This window comes from Dama dama, chromosome 24 (genome assembly GCF_033118175.1).
Source record: "Dama dama isolate Ldn47 chromosome 24, ASM3311817v1, whole genome shotgun sequence".
Taxonomy (NCBI): Eukaryota; Metazoa; Chordata; class Mammalia; order Artiodactyla; family Cervidae; genus Dama; species Dama dama.
The window spans coordinates 785,305-799,606 of NC_083704.1; positions in this window are offsets into that span (position 1 = coordinate 785,305).

The window sequence follows — 14,302 nt, forward strand, 5'->3', positions numbered from 1 at the left end:
GGACCAGCAACGGGATGGATGCCCAAGACCTCTTTGGCCCAGCAGCCTCAGGGCAGCAGGGAGAGCAAGAGGCCCAACTTGCCCCTAGGTCGGCTCTGCCCCTTCCCACACAGGCGGCCAGCCCAGCAGCTGCCTGACAGACTCTGGCTCCCCCGAGCTCTCTGCCGGTGCAGGGGGCAGGAACAGACGTGTGCATGTGGTTCTGAATTGGCCTGGGAGTGTGGACACCGTGCCTTGACCCCAGGCTCAGGGGCAAGGGCCCGGAGAGAGCACCACCCTGAAGCGCTTTTCTCCCGGGCTTGGGAGCATTGTGCACGCCTGCTGGGAACAGTGGGCGGGAGCGCTTGCAAACCGGCCTTTGGAGGCAGCCGGGGAGGTCTTCCAGTGGGAGAGGTCCGGTTGTGCTCAGAGGCCCCACAGGTCAGGGGCAGGACGCAGCAGGGCCCCTGCCCCTGGCCAGCCTTGCCCAGACCTTCCTGGCCTCCGGGGGTACTGCCCCACCAAGGGGCAGGCTGCGGGGACTGGGTCCAGACATGCTCGGGCGCCTCCCCTGGCTCATCCCCGCTGGTGCCTTTCCCCTGGGCCTAGGCCTCGGTTGAGGCCTCCTTGGAGAGGAGGTTGCTGGCAGGGGCTGTCTCCACACTGCAAGGTGCTGGAGCTCAGAGGGCCTCGTCAGAGGGAAGGGACCAGTAAGGGGCTGGATGCCCAAGACGTCTTTGGCCCAGCAGCCTCAGGGAAGCAGGGAGAGCAAGAGGCCCAACTTGCCCCTAGGGCGGCTCTGCCCCTTCCCACACAGGCGGCCAACCCAGCAGCTGCCTGACAGACTCTGGCTCCCCCGAGCTCTCTGCCGGTGCAGGGGTCAGGAACAGACGTGTGCATGTGGTTCTGCCTTGGTCTGGGAGTGTGGACCCCCTGCCTGGCCCCCAGTCTCAGGGGCAAGGGCCCGGAGAGAGCACCACCCCGAAGCGCTTTTCTCCCGGGATGGGAGCATTGTGCGCGCTTGGTGGGAACAGTGGGCGGGAGTGCGTGCAAAACGGCCTTTGGAGGCAGCCGGGGAGGTCTTCTAGTGGGAGAGGGCCGGTTGTGCTCAGAGGCCCCACAGGCCAGGGGCAGGACCCAGCAGGTCCCCTGCCCCTGGTCAGCCTTGCCCAGACCTTCCTGGCCTCCAGGGGTACTGCCCCACCAAGGGGCAGGCTGCGGGGACTGGGTCCAGACATGCCCGGGCGCCTCTCCAGGCTCATCCCCGCTGGTGCCTTTCCCCTGGGCCTAGGCCTCGGTTGAGGCCTCCTTGGAGAGGAGATTGCTGGCAGGTGCTGTCTCCACACTGCAAGGTGCTGGAGCTCAGAGTGCCTCGTCAGAGGGAAGGGACCAGCAAAGGGCTGGATGCCCAAGACGTCTTTGGCCCAGCAGCCTCAGGGCAGCAGGGAGAGCAAGAGGCCCAACTTGCCCCTAGGTCGGCTCTGCCCCTTCCCACACAGGCGGCCAGCCCAGCACCTGCCTGAGAGACTCTGGCTCCCCCGAGCTCTCTGCCGGTGTAGGGGGCAGGAACAGACGTGTTCATGTCGTTCTGTCTTGGCCTGGGAGTGTGTTCCCCCTGCCTGGCCCGCAGGCTTAGGGGCAAAGGCCCGGAGAGAGCACCACCCCGAAGCGCTTTTCTACCGGGCTTGGGAGCATTGTGCGTGCCTGGCGGGAACAGCGGGCTGGAGTGCTTGCAAACCGGCCTTTCGAGGCAGACGGGGAGGTCTTCCAGCGGGAGAGTGCCGGTTGTGCTCAGACGTCCCACAGGCCAGGGGCAGGACCCAGCGCTGTCCCTGCCCCTGGCAGCCTTGCACAGACCTTCCTGGCCTCCGGGGGTACTGCCCCACCAAGGGGCAGGCTGCGGGGACTGGGTCCAGACATGCCCGGGCGCCTCCCCAGGCTCATCCCCGCTGGTGCCTTTCCCCTGAGCCTAGGCCTCGGTTGAGGCCTCATTGGAGAGGAGGTTGCTGGCAGGGGCTGTCTCCACACTGCAAGGTGCTGGAGCTCAGAGGGCCTCGTCAGAGGGAAGGGACCAGCAAGGGGCTGGATGCCCAAGACCTCTTTAGCCCAGCAGCCTCAGGGCAGCAGGGAGAGGAAGAGGCCCAACTTGCCCCTAGGTCGGCTCTGCCCCTTCCCACACAGGCGGCCAGCCCAGCAGCTGCCTGACAGACTCTGGCTCCCCCGAGCTCTCTGCCGGTGCAGGGGTCAGGAACAGACGTGTGCATGTGGTTCTGCCTTGGTCTGGGAGTGTGGACCAACTGCCTGGACCCCAGGCTCAGGGGCAAGGGCCCGAGGAGAGCACCACACCGAAGTGCTTTTCTCCCGGGCTTGGGAGCATTGTGCGTGCCTGGCGGGAACAGCGGGCGGGAGTGTTGGCAAACTGGCCTTTGGAGGCAGCCGGGGAGTTCTTCCAGTGGGAGAGGGCCGGTTGTGCTCAGAGGCCCCACAGGCCAGGGGCAGGACCCAGCAGTGCCCCTGCCCCTGGCCAGCCTTGCCCAGACCTTCCTGGCCTCCGGGGGTACTGCCCCACCAAGGGCAGGCTGCGGGGACTGGGTCCAGACATGCCCGGGCGCCTCCCCAGGCTCATCCCCGCTGGTGCCTTTCCCCTGGGCCTAGGCCTCGGTTGAGGCCTCCTTGGAGAGGAGGTTGCTGGCAGGGGCTGTCTCCACACTGCAAGGTGCTGGAGCTCAGAGGGCCTCGTCAGAGGGAAGGGACCAGCAAGGGGCTGGATGCCCAAGACCTCTTTGGCCCAGCAGCCTCAGGGCAGCAGGGAGAGCAAGAGGCCCAACTTGCCCCTAGGTCGGCTCTGCCACTTCCCACACAGGCGGCCAGCCCAGCAGCTGCCTGACAGACTCTGGCTCCCCCGAGCTCTCTGCCGGTGCAGGGGGCAGGTCAGACGTGTGCATGTGGTTCTGCCTTGGCCTGGGAGTGTGGACACCCTGCCTTGCCCCCAGGCTCAGGGGCAAGGGCCCAGAGAGAGCACCACCCTGAAGCGCTTTTCTTCCGGGCTTAGGAGCATTGTGCCCGCCTGCTGGTAACAGTGGCCGGGAGCGCTTGCAAACCGGCCTTTGGAGGCAGCCGGGGAGGTCTTCCAGTGGGAGAGGGCCGGTTGTGCTCAGAGGCCCCACAGGCCAGGGGCAGGACCCAGCAGGTCCCCTGCCCCTGGCCAGCCTTTCCCAGACCTTCCTGGCCTCCGGGGGTACTGCCCCACCAAGGGGCAGGCTGCGGGGACTGGGTCCAGACATGCCTGGGCGCCTCCCCAGGCTCATCCCCGCTGGTGCCTTTCCCCTGGTCCTAGGTCTCGGTTGAGGCCTCCTTGGAGAGGAGGTTGCTGGCAGGGGCTGTCTCCACACTGCAAGGTGCTGGAGCTCAGAGGGCCTCGTCAGAGGGAAGGGACAAGCAAAGGGCTGGATGCCCAAGACCTCTTTGGCCCAGCAGCCTCAGGGCAGCAGGCAGAGCAAGAGGCCCAACTTGCCCCTAGGTCGGCTCTGCCCCTTCCCACAAAGGCGGCCAGCCCAGCAGCTGCCTGACAGACTCTGGCTCCCCCGAGCTCTCTGCCGGTGCAGGGGTCAGGAACAGACGTGTGCATGTGGTTCTGCCTTGGCCTGGGAGTGTGGACCCCCTGCCTGGCCCCCAGTCTCAGGGGCAAGGGCCCGGAGAGAGCACCACCCCGAAGCGCTTTTCTCCCGGGATGGGAGCATTGTGCGCGCTTGGTGGGAACAGTGGGCGGGAGTGCGTGCAAACCGGCCTTTGGAGGCAGCCGGGGAGGTCTTCCAGTGGGAGAGGTCCGGTTGTGCTCAGAGGCCCCACAGGTCAGGGGCAGGACGCAGCAGGGCCCCTGCCCCTGGCCAGCCTTGCCCAGACCTTCCTGGCCTCCGGGGGTACTGCCCCACCAAGGGGCAGGCTGCGGGGACTGGGTCCAGACATGCTCGGGCGCCTCCCCTGGCTCATCCCCGCTGGTGCCTTTCCCCTGGGCCTAGGCCTCGGTTGAGGCCTCCTTGGAGAGGAGGTTGCTGGCAGGGGCTGTCTCCACACTGCAAGGTGCTGGAGCTCAGAGGGCCTCGTCAGAGGGAAGGGACCAGTAAGGGGCTGGATGCCCAAGACGTCTTTGGCCCAGCAGCCTCAGGGAAGCAGGGAGAGCAAGAGGCCCAACTTGCCCCTAGGGCGGCTCTGCCCCTTCCCACACAGGCGGCCAACCCAGCAGCTGCCTGACAGACTCTGGCTCCCCCGAGCTCTCTGCCGGTGCAGGGGTCAGGAACAGACGTGTGCATGTGGTTCTGCCTTGGCCTGGGAGTGTGGACCCCCTGCCTGGCCCCCAGTCTCAGGGGCAAGGGCCCGGAGAGAGCACCACCCCGAAGCGCTTTTCTCCCGGGATGGGAGCATTGTGCGCGCTTGGTGGGAACAGTGGGCGGGAGTGCGTGCAAAACGGCCTTTGGAGGCAGCCGGGGAGGTCTTCTAGTGGGAGAGGGCCGGTTGTGCTCAGAGGCCCCACAGGCCAGGGGCAGGACCCAGCAGGTCCCCTGCCCCTGGTCAGCCTTGCCCAGACCTTCCTGGCCTCCAGGGGTACTGCCCCACCAAGGGGCAGGCTGCGGGGACTGGGTCCAGACATGCCCGGGCGCCTCTCCAGGCTCATCCCCGCTGGTGCCTTTCCCCTGGGCCTAGGCCTCGGTTGAGGCCTCCTTGGAGAGGAGATTGCTGGCAGGTGCTGTCTCCACACTGCAAGGTGCTGGAGCTCAGAGTGCCTCGTCAGAGGGAAGGGACCAGCAAAGGGCTGGATGCCCAAGACGTCTTTGGCCCAGCAGCCTCAGGGCAGCAGGGAGAGCAAGAGGCCCAACTTGCCCCTAGGTCGGCTCTGCCCCTTCCCACACAGGCGGCCAGCCCAGCACCTGCCTGAGAGACTCTGGCTCCCCCGAGCTCTCTGCCGGTGTAGGGGGCAGGAACAGACGTGTTCATGTCGTTCTGTCTTGGCCTGGGAGTGTGTTCCCCCTGCCTGGCCCGCAGGCTTAGGGGCAAAGGCCCGGAGAGAGCACCACCCCGAAGCGCTTTTCTACCGGGCTTGGGAGCATTGTGCGTGCCTGGCGGGAACAGCGGGCTGGAGTGCTTGCAAACCGGCCTTTCGAGGCAGACGGGGAGGTCTTCCAGCGGGAGAGTGCCGGTTGTGCTCAGACGTCCCACAGGCCAGGGGCAGGACCCAGCGCTGTCCCTGCCCCTGGCAGCCTTGCACAGACCTTCCTGGCCTCCGGGGGTACTGCCCCACCAAGGGGCAGGCTGCGGGGACTGGGTCCAGACATGCCCGGGCGCCTCCCCAGGCTCATCCCCGCTGGTGCCTTTCCCCTGAGCCTAGGCCTCGGTTGAGGCCTCATTGGAGAGGAGGTTGCTGGCAGGGGCTGTCTCCACACTGCAAGGTGCTGGAGCTCAGAGGGCCTCGTCAGAGGGAAGGGACCAGCAAGGGGCTGGATGCCCAAGACCTCTTTAGCCCAGCAGCCTCAGGGCAGCAGGGAGAGGAAGAGGCCCAACTTGCCCCTAGGTCGGCTCTGCCCCTTCCCACACAGGCGGCCAGCCCAGCAGCTGCCTGACAGACTCTGGCTCCCCCGAGCTCTCTGCCGGTGCAGGGGTCAGGAACAGACGTGTGCATGTGGTTCTGCCTTGGTCTGAGAGTGTGGACCAACTGCCTGGACCCCAGGCTCAGGGGCAAGGGCCCGAGGAGAGCACCACACCGAAGTGCTTTTCTCCCGGGCTTGGGAGCATTGTGCGTGCCTGGCGGGAACAGCGGGCGGGAGTGTTGGCAAACTGGCCTTTGGAGGCAGCCGGGGAGTTCTTCCAGTGGGAGAGGGCCGGTTGTGCTCAGAGGCCCCACAGGCCAGGGGCAGGACCCAGCAGTGCCCCTGCCCCTGGCCAGCCTTGCCCAGACCTTCCTGGCCTCCGGGGGTACTGCCCCACCAAGGGCAGGCTGCGGGGACTGGGTCCAGACATGCCCGGGCGCCTCCCCAGGCTCATCCCCGCTGGTGCCTTTCCCCTGGGCCTAGGCCTCGGTTGAGGCCTCCTTGGAGAGGAGGTTGCTGGCAGGGGCTGTCTCCACACTGCAAGGTGCTGGAGCTCAGAGGGCCTCGTCAGAGGGAAGGGACCAGCAAGGGGCTGGATGCCCAAGACCTCTTTGGCCCAGCAGCCTCAGGGCAGCAGGGAGAGCAAGAGGCCCAACTTGCCCCTAGGTCGGCTCTGCCACTTCCCACACAGGCGGCCAGCCCAGCAGCTGCCTGACAGACTCTGGCTCCCCCGAGCTCTCTGCCGGTGCAGGGGGCAGGTCAGACGTGTGCATGTGGTTCTGCCTTGTCCTGGGAGTGTGGACACCCTGCCTTGCCCCCAGGCTCAGGGGCAAGGGCCCAGAGAGAGCACCACCCTGAAGCGCTTTTCTTCCGGGCTTAGGAGCATTGTGCCCGCCTGCTGGTAACAGTGGCCGGGAGCGCTTGCAAACCGGCCTTTGGAGGCAGCCGGGGAGGTCTTCCAGTGGGAGAGGGCCGGTTGTGCTCAGAGGCCCCACAGGCCAGGGGCAGGACCCAGCAGGTCCCCTGCCCCTGGCCAGCATTTCCCAGACCTTCCTGGCCTCCGGGGGTACTGCCCCACCAAGGGGCAGGCTGCGGGGACTGGGTCCAGACATGCCTGGGCGCCTCCCCAGGCTCATCCCCGCTGGTGCCTTTCCCCTGGTCCTAGGTCTCGGTTGAGGCCTCCTTGGAGAGGAGGTTGCTGGCAGGGGCTGTCTCCACACTGCAAGGTGCTGGAGCTCAGAGGGCCTCGTCAGAGGGAAGGGACAAGCAAAGGGCTGGATGCCCAAGACCTCTTTGGCCCAGCAGCCTCAGGGCAGCAGGCAGAGCAAGAGGCCCAACTTGCCCCTAGGTCGGCTCTGCCCCTTCCCACAAAGGCGGCCAGCCCAGCAGCTGCCTGACAGACTCTGGCTCCCCCGAGCTCTCTCCCGGTGCAGGGGTCAGGAACAGACGTGTGCATGTGGTTCTGCCTTGGCCTGGGAGTGTGGACCCCCTGCCTGGCCCCCAGTCTCAGGGGCAAGGGCCCGGAGAGAGCACCACCCCGAAGCGCTTTTCTCCCGGGATGGGAGCATTGTGCGCGCTTGGTGGGAACAGTGGGCGGGAGTGCGTGCAAAACGGCCTTTGGAGGCAGCCGGGGAGGTCTTCCAGTGGGAGAGGGCCGGTTGTGCTCAGAGGCCCCACAGGCCAGGGGCAGGACCCAGCAGGTCCCCTGCCCCTGGTCAGCCTTGCCCAGACCTTCCTGGCCTCCAGGGGTACTGCCCCACCAAGGGGCAGGCTGCGGGGACTGGGTCCAGACATGCCCGGGCGCCTCCCCAGGCTCATCCCCGCTGGTGCCTTTCCCCTGGGCCTAGGCCTCGGTTGAGGCCTCCTTGGAGAGGAGATTGCTGGCAGGTGCTGTCTCCACACTGCAAGGTGCTGGAGCTCAGAGGGCCTCGTCAGAGGGAAGGGACCAGCAAAGGGCTGGATGCCCAAGACGTCTTTGGCCCAGCAGCCTCAGGGCAGCAGGGAGAGCAAGAGGCCCAACTTGCCCCTAGGTCGGCTCTGCCCCTTCCCACACAGGCGGCCAGCCCAGCACCTGCCTGAGAGACTCTGGCTCCCCCGAGCTCTCTGCCGGTGTAGGGGGCAGGAACAGACGTGTTCATGTCGTTCTGTCTTGGCCTGGGAGTGTGTTCCCCCTGCCTGGCCCGCAGGCTTAGGGGCAAGGGCCCGGAGAGAGCACCACCCCGAAGCGCTTTTCTACCGGGCTTGGGAGCATTGTGCGTGCCTGGCGGTAACAGCGGGCGGGAGTGCTTGCAAACCAGCCTTTCGAGGCAGACGGGGAGGTCTTCCAGCGGGAGAGTGCCGGTTGTGCTCAGACGTCCCACAGGCCAGGGGCAGGACCCAGCGCTGTCCCTGCCCCTGGCAGCCTTGCACAGACCTTCCTGGCCTCCGGGGGTACTGCCCCACCAAGGGGCAGGCTGCGGGGACTGGGTCCAGACATGCCCGGGCGCCTCCCCAGGCTCATCCCCGCTGGTGCCTTTCCCCTGGGCCTAGGCCTCGGTTGAGGCCGCCTTGGAGAGGAGGTTGCTGGCAGGGGCTGTCTCCACACTGCAAGGTGCTGGAGCTCAGAGGGCCTCATCAGAGGGAAGGGACCAGCAAGGGGCTGGATGCCCAAGACCTCTTTGGCCCAGCAGCCTCAGGGCAGCAGGGAGAGCAAGAGGCCCAACTTGCCCCTAGGTCGGCTCTGCCCCTTTCCACACAGGCCGCCAACCCAGCAGCTGCCTGGCATACTCTGGCTCCCCCGAGCTCTCTGCCGGTGCAGGGACCAGGAACAGACGTTTGCATGTGGTTCTGCCTTGGCCTGGGAGTGTGTTCCCCCTGCATTGCCCCCAGGCTCAGGGGCAAGGGCCCGGTGAGAGCACCACCCCGAAGCGCTTTTCTCCCGGGCTTGGGAGCATTGTGCGTGCCTGGCGGGAACAGCGGGCATGAGTTCTTGCAAACTGTCCTTTGGAGGCAGCCGGGGACGTCTTCCAAGGGCCCGGACTGATCAGCACCCCAAAATGCTTTTCTCCCGGTCTTGGGAGCATTGTGCGCGGCTGTCGGGAACAGCGGACATGAGTGCTTGCAAACCGGCCTTTGGAGGCAGCCCGGGAGGTCTTCCAAGGGCCCGGAGAGAGCACTACCCCAAAATGCTTTTCTTCCGGGCTTGGGAGCATTGTGCGCGCGTGGCGGGAACAGCAGGCAGGAGTGCTTGCAAACCGGCCTTTGGAGGCAGCCGGGGAGGTCTTCCAAGGGCCCGGAGAGAGCACCACCTCGAAGCGCTTTTCTCTCGGGTTTTGGAGCATTGTGTGCGGCTGGTGGGACAGCGGGAGGGAATTCTTGCAAACCGGCCTTTGGCGGCAGCCAGAGAAGTCTTCCAAGGCGCGGAGAGAGCACCACCCCGAAGCGCTTTTCTCCGGGGTTTTGGAACATTGTGTGTGCCTGGCGGGAACAGCGAGTGGGAATGCTTGCAAACCGGCCTTTGGGGGCAGCCGGGGAGGTCCTCCATGGTCCCTGAGAGAACACCACCCCGAAGCGCTTTTCTCCCGGGCTTGGGAGCATTGTGCGCGGCTGTCGGGAACAACGGACATGAATGCTTGCAAACCGGCCTTTGGAGGCAGCCCGGGAGGTCTTCCAAGGGCCCGGAGAGAGCACCACCCCAAAATGCTTTTCTCTCGGGCTTGGGAGCATTGTGCGCGGCTGTCGGGAACAACGGACATGAATGCTTGCAAACCGGCCTTTGGAGGCAGCCCGGGAGGTCTTCCAAGGGCCCGGAGAGAGCACCACCCCAAAATGCTTTTCTCCCGGGCTTGGGAGCATTGTGCGTGGATGGCGGAAGCAGCGGGCATGAGTACTTACAAACCGGCCTTTGGAGGCAGCCGGGGAGGTCTTGAAAGTGCCCGGAGAGAGCACCACCCCGAAGCGCTTTTCTCCCGGGCTTGGGAACATTGTGCGTGGCTGGCGGGAACAGCAGGCAGGACTGCTTGCAAACTGGCTTTTGGAGGCAGCCGGGGAGGTCTTCCAAGGGCCCGGAGTGAGCACCACCCCAAAATGCTTTTCTCCCGGGCTTGGGAGCATTGTGCGCGGCTGGTGGGAACAACGGGCATGAGTGCTTGCAAACCGGCCTTTGGAGGCAGCCGGGGACGTCTTCCAAGGGCCCGGAGAGAGCACCACCCCGAAGCGCTTTTCTCCCGGGCTTGGGAGCATTGTGCGCGGCTGGCGGGAACAGCAGGCAGGACTGCTTGCAAACTGGCCTTTGGAGGCAGCCGAGGAGGTCTTCCAAGGGCCCGGAGTGAGCACCACCCCAAAATGCTTTTCTCCCGGGCTTGGGAGCATTGTGCGTGGCTGGCGGGAACAGCAGGAAGGAGTCCTTGCAAACCGGCCTTTGGAGGCAGCCGGGGAGGTCTTCCAAGGGCCTGTAGAGAGCACCACCCCGACGCGCTTTTCTCCCGGGCTTGGGAGCATTCTGCGCGGGTGGCGGGAACAGCAGGCAGGAGTGCTTGCAAACCGTCCTTTGGAGGCAGCCGGGGAGGTCTTCCAGGGCCCGGTGTGAGCACCACCCCAAAATGCTTTTCTCCCGGGCTTGGGAGCATTGTGCGCGGATGGCGGGAACAGCAGGAAGGAGTCCTTGCAAACCGGCCTTTGGAGGCAGCCGGGGAGGTCTTCCAAGGGCCTGTAGAGAGCACCACCCCGAAGCGCTTTTCTCCCGGGCTTGGGAGCATTGTGCGCGGGTGGCGGGAACAGCAGGCAGGAGTGCTTGAAAACCGTCCTTTGGAGGCAGCCGGGGAGGTCTTCCAGGGCCCGGTGTGAGCACCACCCCAAAATGCTTTTCTCCCGGGCTTGGGAGCATTGTGCGTGGATGGCGGGAACAGCGAGTGGGAGTGCTTCCAAACCGGCCTTTGGGGGCACCCCGGGAGGTCTTCCATGGGCACGGAGAGAACACCACCCCGAAGCGCTTTTCTCCGGGGTTTTGGAGGATTGTGCGTGGCTGGCGGGAACAGCGAGTGGGAGTGCTTGCAAACCGGCCTTTGGGGGCAGCCAGGGAGGTCCTCCATTGGCACGGAGAGAACACCACCCCGAAGTGCTTTTCTCCCGGTCTTGGGAGCATTGTGCGAGGCTGGCGGGAACAGCGGGCGGGAGTGCTTGCAAACCAGCCTTTGGAGGCAGCTTGGGAGGTCTTCCAACGGCCCGGAGAGAGCACCATCCCGAAGCACTTTTCTCACGGAATTGGGAGCATTGTTCGCGGCTGTCGGGAACAGAGGACATGAGTGCTTGCAAACCGGCCTTTAGAGGCAGCCGGGGAGTCTTCCAAGGGCCCGGAGAGAGACCACCCCAAAATGCTTTTCTCCCGGGCTTGGGAGCATTGTGTGCGGCTGGCGGGTCAGCGGGAGGGAGTTCTTGAAAACCAGCCTTTGGAGGCAGCCGGGGAGGTCTTCCAAGGGCCGGGAGAGAGCACCACCCCGAAGCGCTTTTCTCCCGGGCTTGGGAGCATTGTGCGCGGCTGGCGGGAACAGCGGGATTGAGTGCTTGCAAACCGGCCTTTGGAGGCAGCCGGGGAGGTCTTCCAAGGGCCGGGAGAGAGCACCACCCCGAAGCGCTTTTCTCCTAGGCTTGGGAGCATTGTGCGCGGCTGGCGGGAACAGCGGGCATGAGTGCTTGCAAACCGGCCTTTGGAGACAAACGGGGAGGTCTTCCAAGGGCCCGTAGAGAGCACCACCCCGAAGCGCTTTTCTCCCGTGATTGGGAGCATTGTGTGCGGCTGGCGGGACAGCGGGAGGGAGTACTTGAAATCCAGCCTTTGGAGGCAGCCGGGGAGGTCTTCCAAGGGCCGGGAGAGAGCACCACCCTGAAGGGCTTTTCTCCTGGGCTTGGAGCATTTGCACGGATGGCGGGAACAGCGAGTGGGAGTGCTTGCAAACCGGCATTTGGGGGCAGCCCGGGAGGTCTTTCTTGGGCCCAGAGAGAACACCACCCCGAAACGCTTTTCTCCCGGGCTTGGGAGCATTGTGCGCGGGTGGCGGGAACAGCAGGCAGAAGTGCTTGCAAACCGGCCTTGGAGGCAGCCGGGGAGGTCTTCCAAAGCCCGGAGTGAGCACCACCCCAAAATGCTTTTCTCCCGGGCTTGGGAGCATTGTCCGCAGCTGGCGTGAACAGCGGGATTGAGTGCTTGCAAACCAGCCTTTGGAGGCAGCCGGGGAGGTCTCCCAGCGGGAGAGTGCCAGTTGTTCTCAGAGGCCCCACAGGCCAGGGGCAGGACCCAGCAGTGTCCCTGCCTCTGGCAGCCTTGCCCAGACCTTCCTGGCCTCCGGGGGTACTACACCACCAAGGGGCAGGCTGCGGGGCCTGGGTCCAGACATGCCCGGGCGCCTCCCCAGGCTCATCCCTGCTGGTGCCTTTCCCCTGAGCCTAGGCCTCGGTTGAGGCCTCATTGGAGAGGAGGTTGCTGGCAGGGGCTGTCTCCACACTGCAAGGTGCTGGAGCTCAGAGGGCCTCGTCAGAGGGAAGGGACCAGCAAGGGGCTGGATGCCCAAGACCTCTTTAGCCCAGCAGCCTCAGGGCAGCAGGGAGAGGAAGAGGCCCAACTTGCCCCTAGGTCGGCTCTGCCCCTTCCCACACAGGCGGCCAGCCCAGCAGCTGCCTGACAGACTCTGGCTCCCCCGAGCTCTCTGCCGGTGCAGGGGTCAGGAACAGACGTGTGCATGTGGTTCTGCCTTGGTCTGGGAGTGTGGACCAACTGCCTGGACCCCAGGCTCAGGGGCAAGGGCCCGAGGAGAGCACCACACCGAAGTGCTTTTCTCCCGGGCTTGGGAGCATTGTGCGTGCCTGGCGGGAACTGCGGGCGGGAGTGTTGGCAAACTGGCCTTTGGAGGCAGCCGGGGAGTTCTTCCAGTGGGAGAGGGCCGGTTGTGCTCAGAGGCCCCACAGGCCAGGGGCAGGACCCAGCAGTGCCCCTGCCCCTGGCCAGCCTTGCCCAGACCTTCCTGGCCTCCGGGGGTACTGCCCCACCAAGGGCAGGCTGCGGGGACTGGGTCCAGACATGCCCGGGCGCCTCCCCAGGCTCATCCCCGCTGGTGCCTTTCCCCTGGGCCTAGGCCTCGGTTGAGGCCTCCTTGGAGAGGAGGTTGCTGGCAGGGGCTGTCTCCACACTGCAAGGTGCTGGAGCTCAGAGGGCCTCGTCAGAGGGAAGGGACCAGCAAGGGGCTGGATGCCCAAGACCTCTTTGGCCCAGCAGCCTCAGGGCAGCAGGGAGAGCAAGAGGCCCAACTTGCCCCTAGGTCGGCTCTGCCACTTCCCACACAGGCGGCCAGCCCAGCAGCTGCCTGACAGACTCTGGCTCCCCCGAGCTCTCTGCCGGTGCAGGGGGCAGGTCAGACGTGTGCATGTGGTTCTGCCTTGGCCTGGGAGTGTGGACACCCTGCCTTGCCCCCAGGCTCAGGGGCAAGGGCCCAGAGAGAGCACCACCCTGAAGCGCTTTTCTTCCGGGCTTAGGAGCATTGTGCCCGCCTGCTGGTAACAGTGGCCGGGAGCGCTTGCAAACCGGCCTTTGGAGGCAGCCGGGGAGGTCTTCCAGTGGGAGAGGGCCGGTTGTGCTCAGAGGCCCCACAGGCCAGGGGCAGGACCCAGCAGGTCCCCTGCCCCTGGCCAGCCTTTCCCAGACCTTCCTGGCCTCCGGGGGTACTGCCCCACCAAGGGGCAGGCTGCGGGGACTGGGTCCAGACATGCCTGGGCGCCTCCCCAGGCTCATCCCCGCTGGTGCCTTTCCCCTGGTCCTAGGTCTCGGTTGAGGCCTCCTTGGAGAGGAGGTTGCTGGCAGGGGCTGTCTCCACACTGCAAGGTGCTGGAGCTCAGAGGGCCTCGTCAGAGGGAAGGGACAAGCAAAGGGCTGGATGCCCAAGACCTCTTTGGCCCAGCAGCCTCAGGGCAGCAGGCAGAGCAAGAGGCCCAACTTGCCCCTAGGTCGGCTCTGCCCCTTCCCACAAAGGCGGCCAGCCCAGCAGCTGCCTGACAGACTCTGGCTCCCCCGAGCTCTCTGCCGGTGCAGGGGTCAGGAACAGACGTGTGCATGTGGTTCTGCCTTGGTCTCCGAGTGTGAACCAACTGCCTGGCCCCCAGGTTCAGGGGCAAGGGCCCGGAGAGAGCACCACCCCGAAGCGCTTTTCTCCCGGGCTTGGGAGCATTGTGCGAGCCTGGCGTGAACAGCGGGTGGGAGTGTTTGCAAACAGGACTTTGGAGGCAGCCGGGGAGGTCTTCCAGTGGGAGAGGGCCGGTTGTGCTCAGAGGCCCCACAGGCCAGGGGCAGGACCCAGCAGGGCCCCAGCCCCTGGTCAGCCTTGCCCAGACCTTCCTGCCTCCGGGGGTACAGCCCCACCAAGGGGCAGGCTGCGGGGACTGGGTCCAGACATGCCCGGGCGCCTCCCCAGGCTCATCCCCGCTGGTGCCTTTCCCCTGGGCCTAGGCCTCGGTTGAGGCCTCGTTGCAGAGGAGGTTGCTGGCAGGGGCTGTCTCCACACTGCAAGGTGCTGGAGCTCAGAGGGCCTCGTCAGAGGGAAGCGACCAGCAAGGGGCTGGATGCCCAAGACCTCTTTGGCCCAGCAGCCTCAGGGCAGCAGGGAGAGCAAGAGGCCCAACTTGCCCCTAGGTCGGCTCTGACCCTTCCCACACAGGCGGCCCGCCCAGCAGCTGCCTGACAGACTCTGGCTCCCCTGAGCTCTCTGCCGGTGCAGGGG